This window comes from Bombina bombina, chromosome 4, assembly GCF_027579735.1.
Source record: "Bombina bombina isolate aBomBom1 chromosome 4, aBomBom1.pri, whole genome shotgun sequence".
NCBI classification, from domain to species: Eukaryota; Metazoa; Chordata; class Amphibia; order Anura; family Bombinatoridae; genus Bombina; species Bombina bombina.
In genome coordinates this window covers 1178598100-1178613961 of record NC_069502.1, presented here as the reverse complement: position 1 = coordinate 1178613961, position 15862 = coordinate 1178598100, and positions in this window count along the sequence as shown.

The window sequence follows — 15862 nt, the reverse complement described above, 5'->3', positions numbered from 1 at the left end:
TTTACCTCATTACTTATCAGGTCAATGTAAACAAGTGCTGAGTGTTTCTTTGTGTGTCTGCTAGAGTGTCTATATGTGAATCCTTATGTGTGTGTGTGTGTTTCAGTGTATGAGTGTGTCTGTGTGTTTGTATGTTACTACCTTTACAACATTTCCAAGTTTAAATAGATACTTAAGAATAAAGTGCATATACGTTTTAGTCACTTGGTCAAGAATTGCACATGTCAAAGGAGGGGGGGCCCTGATCAATGGTTAAGTCAGGGGCCCCAACATTTCTAGTGGTGGCCCTGCCCCCAACAACTAAAGTTCCAGTGTGCCCTTCATCAGTCCCCCAACAACTAAAGTCCCAGTGTGCCCTTCATCAGTCCCCTGGTGACTTGTCCCTCCCCTTTAGAGCTGGCAAGTCGGAAAACACTGGAATTGCTGTGCCCATTACTTTCTAACAGGAAAAAAAAATCACACCCCTGTCGGTCCCACCAAATTGCATTGGGGACCTCCAACACTACTAAGTCAATGGTCCCCGAGCCAAAAGTCTGTTAGTCCTGAAGGGAGGTCCCAGCCCACCAGTTACTGCATCCAGACTTACAAAGCTCAGAATGAGTATTCAGGTTTTAACACTTAGTGGAAAAATGTTTCTTAGGAGAGGGGTATTTTTATAACATTCTCTGCACAGCGTTATATTTTCTGTGTAACTGGGATATTTATACAACACAATTTGCTCTTTTTTTTAGGGAATCGTGTGACTGTTTCAGAAACCCTACAAGCTACAACAAAGCTGTTCTGAGCTTGTCGTTCCAGGTGAGAAAACAAACTTGTAGTTTAACTGATAACTGGATCTGTATCAACTAACTTCTGCTCTGTGCACACCAGGCATGTTGTACACCCTGCGATTGGCTACACCAGACACTCCCATGTATTTGAGCTGCAGGTCATAAGACTTGTAAATTGGTGCATTTCCATAAACAAATTAAATATAGATTTGTAGATTTTTGTGAGCTTTTATGTCCGACAATGTACTGTTGTGGTTTGTAAATTAAAGGGACAGTCAACACCAGAAGTTTTGTTGTTTAAAAAGATAAATAATCCCTTTATTACCCATTCCCCAGGTTTGCATAACCAACACAGTTATAATAATATATGTTTTACCTCTGTGATTACCTTGTATCTAAGCCTCTGCAGACTGCCCCCTTATTTCAGTTCTTTTGACAGACTTGCATTTTAGCCAATCAGTGCTGACTTCTAGGTAACTTCACGTGTGTGTGCCTTCAAGGTCTAAGAAATTAGCATATGAGCCTACCTAGGTTTAGCTTTCAACTAAGAATACCAAGAGAACAAAGCAAAATTGGTGATAAAAGAAAATTGGAAAGTTGTTTAAAATTACATGCCCTATCTGAATCATGAAAGTTTATTTTGGACTTGACTGTTCCTTTAATGTCAAACAAAATTGTATTAATTTATGTTTAAGAATTGTCATATTTTGAACATTTTCAGTAATGTCACTTAAAATTAAAACTTGTTTTTCAGAAAATTAGCAGTTAAAATTTAGTGCTCACTTTTTCTTACATTTGTTATTGTGAAAGCAATTTAATTTAGCTGAGCGCTATTTGTATAATGGTGATAGAAAATAGTTGCTTATTCCGTTTTATTATTCCTTATTATTTACAGCGAGCCCTTATACACTTCATAAATCATTATTAATTACAGCGAACCCTTATACCCTTTATCAGTCATTATCATTTAATCCAAAAATCTATATTGTATTAACTGTAAGCAATCATCTAAATTTAAAATAAAAAAAATGATAAAAGGGACATTAACAGCACCTTAAATCATTGCATATATGCATAGTATAGCAAATAAGCACTGCATTGCAAATGAACTGTTTACAAATTAAATGGTTTATAAACATTTTTTATGGTTTTGCACTTTTATAACCTTAACATAGCCAATCGTGCAAGAGTATAGCCTGTCAATCAACTCCTGAACAAACGAGTTTGGGGTCATTCAGAATGGTTAAGAAGCAGAAACTGCTTTTTAAATTTGTGGTTGCAGGATTGCGAATCTGATTATGAACCTCGAGGTCTCACAAGTTTGCAGCTTGATACATTTTCTTCGTAGCATTTCGTGAAGGTTAACATTATCTCTCACTTTTACGTAAGGGTAATTCAGAAGAGTATTATATTGGAGAACAGATTTCATCAAACAGCCCTACACTCAGATAAAGTATATCAAGCTGAATTATTATCCGCTGTGGCATAATCTGATAAAAAGTGATTGTCAAGTCAACAGACAGATTATTCGATTTATCATGAATTCCATCTTCCAAGGCTTTCTAGCTACACCAGTGCCTAGATAAGCCGTTATTTAAGATATCAATCTAAGTCACAACATGACTCATCAGAGGTTTAACACAAAATAATGACATTTATCTGACCTCTCAGTTTCAAAGTTCAGAGATTTTATGTGGATTTGTAGAAAACATTTTTTCCCAGTTATGTATTGGAATTGCCCAAGAGGGTGCTCAGATCTGGTCAGTAAGCACAGCTCGCAGAATCAGAAAATTGTGCAACATATTTCCTTTCAGCTAGTAGCATTAATATAGCATCAAATTAAAACATGTAAATATGTCTGCTTGTGCATTCTGTGCCACAGTTATAAAACATCAGCAAATTACAACATTGAGATCCCACTGTGCACAGAATTGAGAATTTGAGCATTTTCTCAATAATCATTTGCAACAATATCACTGTTGAAATGTCATGGATGCCGATGTTTTCTATACCAAACAATTACAGTTTCGCTACAGGGGTCTGATGATCTGAAATTACTCAGCATAGCGACAAATAGTATACTGACCCTTGCATGGGTAGAGCTCACAGCATGATGTAAGAAAAGGGGCTATACGAGGCATTCCCTGCAAGTTGCAAGTTCAGCTTACCTCTACAGAAAGTAATAAAGCGCACTACAATGTAGGATTCTCGCAGGGGAGAGCAAATGTGACAGAAAGTACCAGGCACTGATAGCAACATTTTTTTTTTAAATCACATACAAATCAAATTACACTATTTTCAGCGTAATATCACAAATCTCCTGAGCGGAGAGCTTTATATCATCTTGCCTGGGAGGAGAGCTTTATATCATCTTGCTTGCACAGAGACTTTAGATCATCTCACCTGAGCAAAGAACTTTAGATCACCTTTTCTTGAGCGGAGAGCTTTAGATCATCTCGCCTGGGAGGAGAGCATTAGATAATCTCGCCTGGGAGGAGAGCTTTATATTATCTCACTTGAGCAGAGACTTTAGATCATCACACCTGAGCAGAGAATTTTAGATCATCCCGCTTGAGTGGAGAGCCCTAGATTATCTCGCCTGGGAGGAGAGCTTTATATCATCTCACTTGAGCAGAGACTTTAGATCATCTCACCTGAGCAGAGAACTTTAGATCATCCCGCTTGAGTGGAGAGCATTAGATAATCTCGCCTGGGAGGAGAACTTTATATCATCTCACTTTAGCAGAGACTTTAGATCATCTCACCTGAGCAGAGAACTTTAGATCATCCCGCTTGAGTGGAGAGCATTAGATAATCTCGCCTGGGAGGAGAACTTTATATCATCTCACTTTAGCAGAGACTTTAGATCATCTCACCTGAGCAGAGAGCTTTAGATCATCCCGCTTGAGTGGAGAGCATTAGATAATCTCGCCTGGGAGGAGAACTTTATATCATCTCACTTTAGCAGAGACTTTAGATCATCTCACCTGAGCAGAGAACTTTAGATTATCCCGCTTGAGTGGAGAGCTTTAGATCCTCTCACATAAGCCAAGAGCTTTAGATCAAGTGGAGAGCTTAGATCCACTCGCTTGAGCGGAGAGCTTTAGATTATCTTGCTTCAGCAGAGAGCTTTTGATCACCTTGCTTGATCGGAGAGCTTTAGATGATCTTGATGAAATCTGTTCTCCAATATAATACTCTTCTGAATTAACCTTACGTAAAAGTGATAGATAATGTTAACCTTCACGAAATGCTACGAGGAAAATGTATCAAGCTGCAAACTTGTGAGACCTCGAGGTGCATAATCACATGCGCAATCCTGCAACCACAAAGCTTTAGATCATCTCGCTTCATTGGGAGATTTAGATCATCTCTCTTGATGGGGTAGCTTTAAATCCTCTTGTCTAATCAGAGAGCTTTATATCATCCCACCTGAGTGGAGAGCTTTACGTCATTGGACCCTTTTTAGCCAAGCAGCAGATCATATGGTGCAAAAGCTTCATATGACACACATGTACTTTTAAAGTCATTTAGTCATCATCTAAAAAACAGGGACATAAAAATGTTCAATTTGCTTTCAGCTATTTAAAACAGCATATATACGAAATAATAAGATCTTTTAGCATGAAATATAGAAATCTTACTTGTTGTGCCTCTGCACAAGCATATTTCTATCAGTGTTTCTCCATATTGTTATAAATGTTTTTGCATAAACTATAGAAGTCTACACAAGCATATTTCTATTAGTGTTTCTCCATATTGTTATACATTTTTTTACATGAAATATAGAAGTCTACACAAGCTTATTTCTATCAGTGTTTCTCCATATTGTTATACATTTTTTTACATGAAATATAGAAGTCTAACCAAGCTTATTTCTATCAGTGTTTCTCCATATTGTTATAATTTTTTTTACATGAAATATAGAAGTCTACACAAGCTTATTTCTTTCTCCAGTTTGGGATTGTCTCTCCACTCCTTGGAAACATTATGCAGCAGATACTGAGCACTATTTTTGTTTCCTAGGGTGCTCTTGAAAGAATAGTGAGTTCTGGACGCTATGACAGACGGAACGACTTCACTGTGGTGCTACATCCGATCATCAAAATGGTAAGAAAAGATCTGCTATGTAAATCTCACATAACATTAGAGAAGGAAGAATCCACACCATAAAGAAAAACGATGGATCTGTGGCAAAAACTAATAGCTACAGAAAATAGCAAGGGAAAGTGAATGGGTTATTCTAATGAAAAAATTGCATGCTTTAATTCACTAGAGCATGCTATTCTAGCACCAGTGACCCTGCAACTATACGTGTCTGAGGACAAACAGAATACAGGAACACTAGGAGAAGCACACAGGGGTAATAGCCGAGGGCCAACTCAGCAGCCACTGAAGACCTTTAAACTGTCATTCGACCTTTCTACGTGTGTTGCTTAAGGTTTTGGGTTTATGTAACTCACCTAGTTCTGTAGCTTTGTTAGCAAATTTTTTAGGGGTTAAGTTGTCAGTCTCCTGTTGGAAACAACGATAACTACCACTAACACACGCTGAAATATATACATTTTATTCGGTCACAATTATTTTCAATATGTGCAAAAACCATCTGTATAACAAACTTATCTAGATATTACTTGACTCAAAGAGTCTCCCTCAGTATATTGTAACACAAAGGCTCGTAGGGCATTGCAGCACACCTGTAACAGGGTGGGGGTGAATACTTTGTCACATTCATTAACAATAAAGATTAATGGCCCATTTGTTTGTTATAAACAGTAAGCAAGTTATTTTGTCCTTTTATTGAGTGTAGCAGTAAAATATTAACATTTGGCAGATGATTCTCATAGACTTACTATAATGAAATTTTGGAATGTTACATACAATGTTTGAATGTTAAAACTCATTCTACAGAAAGGAAGAACAAATGTCAAGGAGAACATTTTATTCTTTAGTTCAAATATTAAAATTCCAAGATTTGCCCAGCCCTAACTGTAATGAGGCAGGAAGTGTTTTGCATTAAAGGGACATAAAACCTAACATTTTTCTTTCATGATTCAAACAGAACATACACATTTAAACAGCTTTCCAATTTACTTCTATTATCACATTTTCTTTGTTTTCTTGTTATACTTTGTTGAAAAGCAGGAAGGTAAGTTCATGAGTGTGCACATGTCTGTAGCACTATGTGGCAGCAGTTTTGCAACAATATTATACATTAGCAAGAGCACTAGATGGCAGCACTATTTCCTGTCATGCACGCTACCTATCTAGATATCGCTTCAACAAAGAATAATACGAGAACAAAGCAAATTTAATAATAGAAGTAAATCTGCAACTTTAAAAATGTGTACTCTGTATCTGAATCATGAAATTTTGGGTTTCATGTCGCTTTAAGTGATGTTGAATTGTCTGCATCCTGCTTAATCTAGTATTGTTAGGTCATGTCTGCCATATGTACTTGGGGGCCGAATGGCCCCTGATGCCCCTGTTATGAAGCAGCGGTCCCAAGAACGCTGCTCCTTAACTGGTCCGCTGCCTCTGAGGCTACAGACATCAATCCGCCTGATTGTGTACGATCGGGTTGATTGACACCCCCTGTTAGTGGCCGATTGGCCGCGAATCTGCAGGGGGCAACATTGCACGAGCAGTTCACTAGAACTGCTTGTGCAATGATAAATGCCAACAGCATATGCTGTCGGCATTCAGCGATGTCCGCCAGACTTTGATAAATCAGCCCCTTAGTATCATTTACCTATGTGGGATTCAATTCCAATTGTAAACGTATTTTCCCTTTCCAAGCTTACTACGTTTCAGGTCTTACAGGGGACGCTCTTATTAAAGGGACAGTCTACACCAGAATATTTATTGTTTTAAAAGATAGACAATCCCTTTAATACCCATTCCCCAGTTTTGCATAACCAACACAGTTATATTAATATACTTTTAACCTCTGTGATTATCTTGTATCTAAGCCTCTGCAAACTGCTCCTTTATTTCAGTTCTTTTGACAGACTTGCAGTTTAGCCAATCAGTGCCTGCTCCCAGATAACTTCACGTGCACGAGCACAGTGTTATCTATATGAAATACGTGAACTAACACCCTCTAGTGGTGAAAAACTGTTAAAATGCATTCTGAAAAGAGGTGGCCTTCAAGGTCTAAGAAATTAGCATATGAACATCCTAGCTTAAGCTTTCAACTAAGAATACCAAGAGAACAAAGCAAAATTGGTGATAAAAGTAAATTGGAAAATTGTTTAAAATGACATGCTCTATCTGAATCATGAAAGTTTATTTTGGCCTAGACTGTCCCTTCAATGTATAAAAAACACAATATTTGTATTGCTCCTCAATATTAGATGTCAAATATATATCCTTATGAATACAGTGTATCAAAATGATACAGCAGACATGTGCTAACCTAGGCATCTAAGATCATATTTTACAATATATTTATTTGCCATAGGTTTCAGGAAGCACCATCTGTTATAAACATCCATTTCCAGAGAACAACGAGTATGGATATGTTTACTAATATGTTTTCTTATGTTTCTGCAGAATTAAGTTTGTGTGTAATATATTTACACTTTAGCTACAATATAACTGGGCACACATGAATGAATATGGCAATGGGGCACCTGAAAAATTTCTTTCTATGGTCACCAAAGAAATGTCTAACTGTGATTATCGCACATTGCCCAGGCTTAAAGAGACTTAAACTTTTTATAGAGCATATCATTTACAAAAAGTGCAATTATTTAGCTTGTTTTATGAGAGCATACTGAGGTATCCAGTTTAGATAGTAAAGTTAAACTGGGATATGTCTTTAATTGCATGCTTTATTTGAATCATGAAAGTTAATAGCCTTTATAAGATGCTGACATTTGATAATACAAAGAGCAATCAACATATCAAATCTCTGATTTCTTTATCAGAACATATGCGCAATATGATGATAAGATACTGATAATATTGTGCACACCAAGGCCAATGACCAGCTGCAACCTGTTTTTAATTATGGCTGATTTATTGGAATATTTTCTTACCCAGCCACTTTACACCTATAAACTTATTTGAGTACTAATAAAGAAAGGACACAAATGTTAAAAGTGCAGTAACCTTAAAGGGACATACAACATTTCCTTTAATCATTTAGACAGAACATGCATTTTTAAACAACTTTATAGGGGCCTATTTATTAATGTGCAAGAATAAATCACTCTAATTTTTGACAAAAAACATGTCTGAGAGCTAAGCAATAGGGCACCAGCATTTAAATAATTTCTATATATGAGTTTGTTTGTTACAAATTGTATTTATTTTTAATTGGTGTAAAAATGGCCTCCTCACAACATCGGCAGGAAGATTTCCGGCATGTGGGAGGGTAATGGAGCACCGGTATTTTTAGTGGGTGCGGCCATGTGAGGGGGAGGGTTAAACATTCTATTGTAGCATTTAAAGCTGAAATAAGATAACATGAGTTTATTAGCATTTCCAATTGATTAAAGGGGCACTAAAATCAAAATGAAATCTTCATGATTCAGATAGAACATGCAGTTTTAGAAGACTTTCCAGTTTGGTCCCAGTCTTTATATACACACTTTCTGAGGCACCAGTTCCTACTGAGCATGTGCAAGAGTTCATAGTGTATAAGTATATGGGTCTCTAATTGGTTGTTGGCAGTCACATGATACAGGGGCAGGAAAATAAAAGAAACATTTGAAATATTTTAGAAAAAATCTACTGCTCATTTAACTGTTGCATTATCTTTTTATTATGTGCTTGTTGATTATGCAACTATCTATTTACTGGTCCTTTAACTATACATCTAGGTCAACCCCCTGGATTCTTTTTGATGATATTATGGGGTAATATTTGAAAATGAGGGGACATAAAAAAACATTTTTTTTAATGATTCGCATACAGTGTACAGATATTAAAAACTTTTCAATTTACTTCTATTAACACATTTACATTGTTCTTTGTGTATCCTTTGTTGAAGAGCATACATAGGAAGAGTCCGGAGTGTGCATGTGTCATTCGCACTATAGACAGCAGCTTTGCAAGCAACAATGCTTTTAACAATGTTATACTCTGTTGTAAACACTGCTGCCATCTAGTGATATAGGAGTCAATTTATTAAGCTCCGTACGGAGCTTGATGCCCCGTGTCACTGCTGCTCCATAACTGGTCCGTCTGCTCTGAGGTAGCGGACAGAAATCAACCCGATCGAATACGATTGGGTTGATTGACAGAATCTGCAGGGGGCGGTACTGCACCAGCAGTTCACAAGAACTGCTGGTGCAATGATAAATGCCGACAGCGTATGCCGTCGGCATTTATCGATGTGGAGCGGACATGATACGCTACTTCTTATCATGTCCGCTCGCACATTAATAAATTGACTCCTAAAAGTGTATACCATTGTTAAAGTGTTATTGCAAAAAATCAATGGAAACTGCTGCCATATAGTGCTCCAGACATATGCAAGCTCCTGAACATACCTAGGTATGCTTTTCAACAAAGGATATCAAGAATACAAAATAAATATTGATAATAGAAGTAAATTGGATTTTTTGTTATTATTATTTTTAAAGGGATAGTAAACCCCCAAAATTTTCTTTTAGGATTCAGATAGAACATACAATTGTAAACAACTTTCCAATTTAATTCTATTAGCAAATTTTCTTCATTCTCTTGTTATCCATTGCTGAAGGGACAGCATTGAACTACTGACAGGAAGCTGAAAATATATATTGAGCCAATCACAAGAGACAAATGTGTGCAGGCACCAATTAGCAGCAGCTCCCACTAGTGTATGAAATGTGCGTATTCATTTTTTAACAAGGGATACTAAGAGAATGAAGCACATTTAGAAATAGAAGTTAATTTAAAAGTGTCTTAAAATGACGTATTCTACCTGAATCATGCAAGTATAATTTTGACTATCCTATCCCTTTAAACTCTGGGTCATGAAACATTTGAGTTTCATGTCTCTTTAAATTGTGTTGCACAAATTCATCATTAGATTAAGAGTACAGGTGGCCCTCAGTTTACAACGGTTCAATTTACACCGTTTCAGAATAACAACCTTTTTTTTCCAGTCATGTGACTGCTATTGAATAGCATTGAGAAGCAGTGCATTTATTAAAATAGCCAGTAGGTGGAGCTGTCCGCTTGTGTTTCAGCAAAGATAAGCAAGCTGAAATTAGTTTAACCAGACCTAAGCTATCGAGCAGATTTCAAAGGAATAAGATCTTCCTGTCTATAAATCATTCCAGATTGGAATGCATAGAAAGAACTGTTTGCAGAAAAATGCAAGTGAAGTCTGTGTTGTGTGATTATTTTATTAGGTTTATAATGCTGTTTAGCAAATGTTTTTGTTCATTTAACTTAGTTTAATTATATATTCTGTGTTGTGTGATTATTTTATTAGGTTTATGATGCTGTTTAGCATTTAAAGTCTTCATTTCAAAGCTTTAAAAATAATGTATTAGGTGTTACTTATGACAATTTTGAGAGGGGCCTGGAACCTAACTCCCTCCCTTCCCATTGACTTACATTATAAACTGGGTTTCAATTTACAACGGTTTCGATTTACAACCATTCCTTCTGGAACCTAACCCTGGCGTAAACTGAGGGCTACCTGTATATAACATTTTATACAGTTTTGACAGTTTCATTTGTTACTGTCAATATATGATATTATTTGAAGAACGATTAAGAGGTTAATTGTATAACTAATGCTACTATCTTATATAAACATGATTCCAGTTATTTGCTTACATTACTGATAACCATACTGTGATTGGTTCTTGCAGACAGGGGCTGACAATCAGCTAAAGAAAGTTCATTCTGCAGACGTTTATCAAGCGCAGTGCTCAACTCAGGTAAGTGGTCATTAGAAGCTGGCATCATTTTGATCTAAACCAATTAATACCACATAAGTATAAAGAGAAAAATACATAGAAATGGAGCGACCACATCATAATTTAAAAATCATACTATATTTATTTTTAACTGTAAAATCACTGGCTTACACACATTGGGCAAGATTATACAGTAAGTCGCGCGGCAAATCAGTTGCTAAATTGCTGCACGCATTATGGCTTTTTCGCATTTGGGGTTGCGCAGGTATTACACCCACAGAAGTCAATGGAGAAGACAAATAGAAAAAAAACCCCACAAAACCCCTATTCTGTTGCGCAAAGCTCATGACGTATACTCCTCGAAAAGTGTACATGAAATGCGAATATTTCATGATGCGAGAATGTTTTCGGAACGGAATATGTTCTATTTATTTATACATAAATATGTCTCTATATATGTTATGATTTTTGGACTGATATATCTATTTATAGCAAGCTATGTATATGAATATATAAATGTCTAGATACCTTGAGATCTATATGCAAATATCTCTTTGAAGATCCCTCTGGAGATAATGAAAATATTTCATATTACAGTATTATGCACATTAAACAATTTCTCATAGTTAAATATATCTCTTTACATATAAATCCATGTTTCTTTATGTATGTGTATGTTTGTCAATGTAAAATCCCTGCATCTGCTTTTTTTTTCTAACACCCGAGATCTCCTATCTTTGAACCCTTATAACTTTTGTGCGCAATATTTTTTATAAAATAATTTTATTAGACAGTGTTAATATGAGTGCAACTGTACTTTGTACTGTATTTTTGAAGTGTTTTGTGTAACTTTTTTGTTGTGGAAAACTTAAATACAGCTCTTCGTGAGTGGAAAACATAATTTATGTAAGAACTTACCTGATAAATTCATTTCTTTCATATTAGCAAGAGTCCATGATCTAGTGACGTATGGGATATACATTCCTACCAGGAGGGGCAAAGTTTCCCAAACCTCAAAATGCCTATAAATACACCCCTCACCACACCCACAAATCAGTTTAACGAATAGCCAAGAAGTGGGGTGATAAAAAAGTGCGAAAGCATAAAAAATAAGGAATTGGAATAATTGTGCTTTATACAAAAAAATCATACCACCACAAAAAGGGCGGGCCTCATGGACTCTTGCTAATATGAAAGAAATGAATTTATCAGGTAAGTTCTTACATAAATTATGTTTTCTTTCATGTAATTAGCAAGAGTCCATGAGCTAGTGACGTATGGGATAATGACTACCCAAGATGTGGATCTTTCCACGCAAGAGTCACTAGAGAGGGAGGGATAAAATAAAGACAGCCAATTCCGCTGAAAAATAATCCACACCCAAAATAAAGTTTAATATGAAAAATATAAGCAGAAGATTCAAACTGAAACAGCTGCCTGAAGTACTTTTCTACCAAAAACTGCTTCAGAAGAAGAAAATACATCAAAATGGTAGAATTTAGTAAAAGTATGCAAAGAAGACCAAGTTGCTGCTTTGCAAATCTGATCAACCGAAGCTTCATTCCTAAAAGCCCAGGAAGTAGACACTGACCTAGTAGAATGAGCTGTAATCCTTTGAGGCGGAGTTTTACCCGACTCGACATAAGCATGATGAATTAAAGATTTCAACCAAGATGCCAAAGAAATGGCAGAAGCTTTCTGGCCTTTTCTAGAACCGGAAAAGATGACAAATAGACTAGAAGTCTTTCGGAAAGACTTAGTAGCTTCAACATAATATTTCAAAGCTCTAACAACATCCAAAGAATGCAATGATTTCTCCTTAGAATTCTTAGGATTAGGACATAATGAAGGAACCACAATTTCTCTACTAATGTTGTTGGAATTCACAACCTTAGGTAAAAATTCAAAAGAAGTTCGCAACACCGCCTTATCCTGATGAAAAATCAGAAAAGGAGACTCACAAGAAAGAGCAGACAATTCAGAGACTCTTCTGGCAGAAGAGATGGCCAAAAGGAACAAAACTTTCCAAGAAAGTAATTTAATGTCCAATGAATGCATAGGTTCAAACGGAGGAGCTTGAAGAGCCCCCAGAACCAAATTCAAACTCCAAGGAGGATAAATTGACTTAATGAAAGGTTTTATACGAACCAAGGCTTGTACAAAACAATGAATATCAGGAAGATTAGCAATCTTTCTGTGAAAAAGAACAGAAAGAGCAGAGATTTGTCCTTTCAAGGAACTTGCAGACAAACCTTTATCCAAACCATCCTGAAGAAACTGCAAAATTCTCGGAATTCTAAAAGAATGCCAAGAAAAATGATGAGAAAGACACCAAGAAATATAAGTCTTCCAGACTCTATAATATATTTCTCTAGAAACAGATTTACGAGCCTGTAACATAGTATTAATCACAGAGTCAGAGAAACCTCTTTGACCAAGAATCAAGCGTTCAATCTCCATACCTTTAAATTTAAGGATTTGAGATCCTGATGGAAGAAAGGACCTTGCGACAGAAGGTCTGGTCTTAACGGAAGAATCCACGGCTGGCAAGAAGCCATCCGGACAAGATCCGCATACCAAAACCTGTGAGGCCATGCTGGAGCTACCAGCAGAACAAACGAGCATTCCTTCAGAATCTTGGAGATTACTCTTGGAAGAAGAACTAGAGGCGGAAAGATATAGGCAGGATGATACTTCCAAGGAAGTGATAATGCATCCACTGCCTCCGCCTGAGGATCCCGGGATCTGGACAGATACCTGGGAAGTTTCTTGTTTAGATGAGAAGCCATCAGATCTATTTCTGGAAGTTCCCACATTTGAACAATCTGAAGAAATACCTCTGGGTGAAGAGACCATTCGCCCGGATGCAACGTTTGGCGACTGAGATAATCCGCTTCCCAATTGTCTATACCTGGGATATGAACCGCAGAGATTAGACAGGAACTGGATTCCGCCCAAACCAGAATTCAAGATACTTCTTTCATAGCCAGAGGACTGTGAGTCCCTCCTTGATGATTGATGTATGCCACAGTTGTGACATTGTCTGTCTGAAAACAAATGAACGACTCTCTCTTCAGAAGAGGCCAGGACTGAAGAGCTCTGAAAATTGCACGGAGTTCCAAAATATTGATCAGTAATCTCACCTCCTGAGATTCCCAAACCCCTTGTGCCATCAGAGACCCCCACACAGCTCCCCAACCTGTAAGACTTGCATCTGTTGAAATTACAGTCCAGGTCGGAAGAACAAAAGAAGCCCCCTGAACTAAACAATGGTGATCTGTCCACCACGTCAGAGAGTGTCGTACAATCGGTTTTAAAGATATTAATTGAGATATCTTTGTGTAATCCCTGCACCATTGGTTCAGCATACAGAGCTGAAGAGGTCACATGTGAAAACGAGCAAAGGGGATCACGTCCGATGCAGCAGTCATAAGACCTAGAATTTCCATGCATAAGGCTACCAAAGGGAATGATTGTGACTGAAGGTTTCGACAAGCTGAAATCAATTTTAGACGTCTCTTGTCTGTCAAAGACAGAGTCATGGACACTGAATCTATCTGGAAACCCAAAAAGGTTACCCTTGTCTGAGGAATCAATGAACTTTTTAGTGAATTGATCCTCCAACCATGATCTTGAAGAAACAACACAAGTCGATTCGTATGAGATTCTGCTAAATGTGAAGACGGAGCAAGTACCAAGATATCGTCCAAATAAGGAAATACCACAATACCCTGTTCTCTGATTACAGACAGAAGGGCACCGAGAACCTTTGTAAAAATTCTTGGAGCTGTTGCTAGGCCAAACGGCAGAGCCACAAACTGGTAATGCTTGTCCAGGAAAGAGAATCTCAGAAACTGATAGTGATCTGGATGAATCGGAATATGCAGATATGCTTCCTGTAAATCTATTGTAGACATATAATGCCCTTGCTGAACAAAAGGCAGGATAGTCCTTATAGTTACCATTTTGAATGTTGGTATCCTTACATAACGATTCAATATTTTTAGATCCAGAACTGGTCTGAAGGAATTCTCCTTCTTTGGTACAATGAAGAGATTCGAATAAAACCCCAGCCCCTGTTCCAGAACTGGAACTGGCATAATTACTCCAGCCAACTCTAGATCTGAAACACATTTCAGAAATGCTTGAGCTTTCGCTGGGTTTACTGGGACACGGGAAAGAAAAAATCTCTTTGCAGGAGGTCTTATCTTGAAACCAATTCTGTACCCTTCTGAAACAATGTTCTGAATCCAAAGATTGTGAACAGAATTGATCCAAATTTCTTTGAAAAAACGTAATCTGCCCCCTACCAGCTGGGCTGGAATGAGGGCCGCACCTTCATGTGGACTTAGAAGCTGGCTTTGCTTTTCTAGAAGGCTTGGATTTATTCCAGACTGGAGATGGTTTCCAAACTGAAACTGCTCCTGAGGATGAAGGATCAGGTTTTGTTCTTTGTTGAAACGAAAGGAACGAAAACGATTATTAGCCCTGTTTTTACCCTTAGATTTTTTATCCTGAGGTAAAAAAGTTCCTTTCCCACCAGTAACAGTTGAGATAATAGAATCCAACTGAGAACCAAATAATTTATTACCCTGGAAAGAAAGGGAAAGTAGAGTCGATTTAGAAGACATCAGCATTCCAAGTTTTAAGCCATAAAGCTCTTCTAGCTAAAATAGCTAGAGACATAAACCTGACATCAACTCTGATAATATCAAAAATGGCATCACAGATAAAATTATTAGCATGTTGAAGAAGAATAATAATGTTATGAGAATCATGATCTGTTACTTGTTGCGCTAAAGTTTCCAACCAAAAAGTTGAAGCTGCAGCAACATCCGCCAAAGATATAGCAGGTCTAAGAAGATTACCTGAACACAAATAAGCTTTTCTTAGAAAGGATTCAATTTTCCTATCTAAAGGATCCTTAAAGGAAGTACCATCTGCCGTAGGAGTAGTAGTACGTTTAGCAAGGGTAGAGATAGCCCCATCAACTTTAGGGATTTTGTCCCAAAACTCTAATCTGTCGGACGGCACAGGATATAATTGCTTAAAACGTTTAGAAGGAGTAAATGAATTACCCAAATTATTCCATTCCTTGGAAATTACTTCAGAAATAGCACCAGGAACAGGAAAAACTTCTGGAATAACTATAGGAGATTTAAAGACCTTGTCTAAACGTTTAGATTTAGTATCAAGAGGACCAGAATCCTCAATTTCTAATGCAAT